Raw genomic sequence first — 4,961 nt, 5'->3', positions numbered from 1 at the left:
GATATTGCTTCATAAATATCTTATTGTTTCACCAGAGACATTCCAACTGTGTTCCCTCAACAGACAGCAGGCTTCATCCAGTGTAAAAGCAAAGCTTATCAGGAGCAGAAAGTGCATTCAGCAACATCAAAGTGAAGAACAAAAAGAAAAAAGGAACTTGGGCAACTTTAAGTGCTTTATGGTTTGTCTAATTGAGTTCCAATGAGGTCAAATTGATCAATGAAGTTCAGGTGTGGACTGCTTCAGCCAATGAATCCAATTCAATAGAATTGAAGCATGTGGCCAAAGCTAGTTGGTACCGGGTTAGGTCAAGGGCTGACATTCTCTAATTCACATCATCTTTGGTTCAGTCTGTGATCAGAAGCAAGAAAAGGAGCATTCAGAATAAGTCCTTCGGTGAAGGGAAAAAACAATCTCTTTGATAAACTTGTGTAATTCAAACTCTGGAGCTAAACTCATCTGGAGATCCAGGTAATTTGTCACAAAGCTTGGGTTAATTTAGCTAAATTGTACTGATTGGATGATCTCAAGGGTAGATAGAGCAACTTTGAGTTTTGTGTGGCACAAATGAAATTTGATGCTTTCTATTGCTCCAAGGAGGTAATGTTCCAATGGGTGTTAAATGTACTTCAATCCATTTTGACAAGTAATTTTTGAGCTTATCTTGTTCTGTGTGTATACTGCTTGTTAATTGGAAGTTAGGTACTATTAAGACTCATGGTTTGGGGAAGAAAAGGATTAACCATTGAACATTTGCCTTTTGCATTGAGGTAGCTGCACAGGCTGAATGAGCATTAACTGTGTTGTGCTGTAGACAAGGTGTGCAGAGTGGAAAAGTGAGGTGCTGTGTTTTTTTAGGCAAAGCAGTATTTGAAGTGTCTGAACTGACTGAGAAGGCTGATGCCTACCTAAATATACAGTTTAAAAGCAAAACCAAATCTGTTCAGTGACATCTGTATTTCAGTATTGACACAGCCCTGTTATTGTTTCCAGACATTAGCTTGCTCAGCTTTTGCATTCAAAGCAATGTTCAGCTGGCTCAGTTGGAAGCACTCTCATAGAATTGGAGGATAAAGGCATTTGCCTTGTCCATGCCTGTGATGCTTTGTGAAAAACTACCCATTTAGTCCCACTCCTTGTACCCTCCATTTTTTTCCCCTTTCAAGTACTTGTCCAATTGTCTTTTTTTAAAAAAAAACTTGTGGATTCTACACTGATCAATGTTGGGTCAGAAGGTGATAGTTTCTGCCTGAGGTCTTTAATTCATAATCTTGCACAATGCTCCCCGCTTATTTATAATAATATAATCCTTGCATTTGATAAAGCGCTTTTCACATCTTCTTGACGTCTCAAAGCGCTTCACAGAATAAACTGTAAAGTGAATTGACTGTATATTTGTGAGCGAAATGCGGCAGCCAATTGCGCACAGCAGTGTCCCACAAACAGTCGTAGATTGAAAATGACCAATTCATTATTATTTTTTGTTTTGGAGGGATTATTATTAGGCATATGGAGCAAGGAAACTTGCTCAAGGTTTTGTCCTGCTTGGAATTGAACCCAGGTGTCTCGCTTTCAAGGCGAGTGCTCTAACCACTGAGCTACAGGACTCCACGAATATAAATATTTAGTATTTACCTAAATTAATGTTGTTACTAAAATCTTTACATCCTGTGTGTGTTAATATGTCTATTGTAACTTGTATGAATAATCTGTTTGGATAGCTTCTGATCAGATTAATGCCCATTAGGAATGCAGATTCACATTCTGTGTCAGCCTACTTATGTGCAGCATTTACAAGCATCTGTTGCAGACCAGTTGATAGACCGCAGATCTCTCAATGCAACGTCATGCAGTGAGAAGATAAATTTGCAACAGTGGTTCTGAATAAATTATAAAATGGACACATTGAAGCTAACTTTGACTAAGTATAGTCCACTTAAAGCTGTAAGCAATGCTGTGTACAGACTTTCATTAGCCCTATAGGTTGTAAGAATCAATGCCAGTTCTTTGACTCATCTGCAGCGCATTAACTGAGGTTAAAGAAAGTTGTAAACAGCTGATGTATTGCGTACATGGTGTATAAGTACTTGTCTAAATAGCTCAAACCAACAGGGAACAATGAAAGATAATGCTCTTAACAGATCATGAACAAAAGCAGCAGGCCACTACCAGAATAACTTCAGTGCGACACTTTTCCATCATACAATGCACGTTGTGTCCAGGTTTTCAATCACTGGAATGGGAATAATTTAGATACCGTCCATTTGGACAAGTGCCAATCTTTAGTGAGGCTTAAGCTGCTTCTGCAAAATAGTGGAAGAGCAAATCATTGACTGCATCTGACCTGATGGTTCAGATAGCATAGCTCATTGGGTTTATAAGAGGTGTAATGTCCTGCAATCTTAAGAGTCTGTAACTACTGACTTTTTTTGGGGGGTGGGTGTGTGGGGGAGGAGAGGGAAAATAAGCACAGAAGTAATTTTCCCTGCTTCATGTATTTGAGGTCTGTGATGCACGGATTGCTTTTATATAAAATAAAGCAATTTTTTTGCGCACTTGAGTGGGGAAGTTCCAGTTCTGATTGCTGTTTTTATTGAACGGCTTGATGTAGACCCATCCCCATTGTGTTGTCAAGCTGAGCGCGAAGACATTTCCATCTGAGATTAAACCACACAGTCGTGTGTAAATTGCTGTACTTATCGGCTGCATTGTGGATCTGCAAGATGGTGGCATAAAGCGAGGATGTATTTGCTCGTGATGTAAAAGTAGGCTCCGGCATATTGCACCTGAATGGTGTGTTCAAGGCATGGATGTGCAGCCTGGTTTTTCTTTGTTGTATAGTAAATGTTTTTTATTTGCAATTCTATTGTGCTTAGTTTGACATAAATAAAAGGGAGAAGGTTTGCAATGATATATGGGGATTGTCGGGTCAGTCGATCTTGCTCTACAATTAGATTTAAGTGAAGATGTTGCCTGCACAAGATGGGTCATGTTGCTCATAGTTGTAAATTCAGTGGCGGGGGAAAAAAAGGCTGATGATTGTTACCAAATTAGAACGGTCTGATAACTCACGCCAACTGCTTCTTTTCCTTTCTATTTTCTGCCGACCAGTATTTAGTAGACATTGTGTCTCTTACATCCCAAGTTATTCTGTCTCCCCTCTTGCCTTTCTATCATCCATTCCCGCTTGAAAATCTGCATCTTGAGCCAAGCCTATGCTCACCTCCTTTTTTTTCTCTCCACCCCCCCACCAGCTCAGTGTCTTCCCTACCATTACAAAGCACTTCAAAATGTTCTACGTGAAGGGTGCTATATAGATGCCAGTTATCACTTAAATTTTATTATTAAATTAAACATTGTGTAGCATTTTTCTACACAGAAATTCCCATTACTAAAGTACAATGGGAAGATTGCTTCATTTAGCTATCAGAGTATGATAGACCCAATTCTTCCACTAATTAGGAGTATCTGAGGAGATATTAGTACTAAACCACTTAAATCTCTCATGCTCGATTCGTTTTATCAAGTGTTGAATAGTGATGACTGTGAATATGTCTACAGTAGTCTACCACACATATTGGAGTTAACCATCCCACACTAAGTGGGTTCATTCGCCTCTGTGATAGATTCAACAAGCCTACATATTGTAGCATCTATATCAGTATTCTGCTTCAAGAAGGGAAAGTGAACCAATTAAGAAAGCTTGTGGATCCTACTTCAAGTGACCCAAAATAATAACCCCAACAACAGGCAGAAGGTTTTTAGATTGTGCAAGAAAGTAAATGTAATTCCTTTAATTGATAGTTTAATTTAACAATTTTTAAGTAAGAAACCTTTAAAGCAATTGAATTCATCAGTGAGCGATCAGTGCTTATTCATTTGATGAGTACTTAAGATAATTAACGTTGGGATCATTAAAGGTGTTCTTGAAATGCATGTTCTGAAATGTCAGTTGTAACTTGTGCTAAACATGTGTAAAGAGGGAATTGCCATTCCTTGTTCTAAAAAAGTAATTATATTGATTGAATTAATTACATGATGTGCTTAGCATGTGCAATTAACTGTGTAAAGGGGAAAAGTCATCTGTTTCTCCTTAACATTCATAGTTACATATTGGTTACATAACCTGCAAATTAAACTCCCAATAACAGAATGAACTAAAGTATTGAGGACTTCAGGTTTATTTTATATACTCTACTTTTTGGGTTGGGTTGATGCAGGCAAAGAAATATCTTGAAGCCGATATAAACCCTGTTTTGAAATGGCAGTGATTACCTTGTGCCAATTACTGTTTAACTTTAAATTTTGTTCTCCTTGGATGAGGTCCTGAAAAGCAACATTCGCCCTCAGATGGTTGAAGGTTGCTGTTCATTAAGTAACCTTCCACCAGTATGCTTCATGACCAGGACGTTAAAGATCCCATCTGCTATTCAGAGAGGAGATGGAGTTTATCCCGGATGGAGTCCTGGCCAATAATCCTCCAGATAAGTTTGCTTCATGCATGTTTGTCTCTTCACATCTGCCTTTTTTAAAAAAAAAATTCACAATACTTCACGGGCAGAGTTTGCAGTACAGATTAACATTGTTCAGCCAATCAAGTCTGCTCTCGGACAAGATGATCTATTCAATCGCACTTCCCCGCCTTACACCCATACCCCTTCATTCTCTATTATTCTAACAATAACATGTTTGATGTGATGGGGAGCTCTAACATTAATAATCATTGCATTTGATATAGGACCTTATCATATTTTCAAGATGTCTCAAAACGCTTCATGGAATTATACTGTAAAATGAATTGACTATATTTTGTGGGTGATGTGTGGCAACCAATTGCACACAGCAGTGTCCCACAAACAGTCATGGATTGAGTAAGGTGGGGGGTTTTCATGCAATGGCCAGACCAGGCTTTTGTTTCTGATATAAAAATACCTCGGGAATCTTGTGAAGTTTTTAATTTA

General features: G+C 38.4%; 1 non-coding gene across 1 annotated transcript; it reads right to left on the bottom strand.

The window, feature by feature from the left end:
* Positions 1–1,536: 1,536 nt before the first annotated feature.
* On the bottom strand, positions 1,537–1,608 carry trnas-uga. The gene has a single exon. It is a non-coding gene; the product is annotated as a tRNA-Ser (tRNA).
* Positions 1,609–4,961: the final 3,353 nt, after the last annotated feature.

The sequence above is a fragment of the Callorhinchus milii genome, unplaced genomic scaffold (assembly GCF_018977255.1).
Source record: "Callorhinchus milii isolate IMCB2004 unplaced genomic scaffold, IMCB_Cmil_1.0 Scaffold9, whole genome shotgun sequence".
NCBI lineage: Eukaryota > Metazoa > Chordata > Chondrichthyes > Chimaeriformes > Callorhinchidae > Callorhinchus > Callorhinchus milii.
This window is presented reverse-complemented; position numbering and strand designations above follow the sequence as displayed.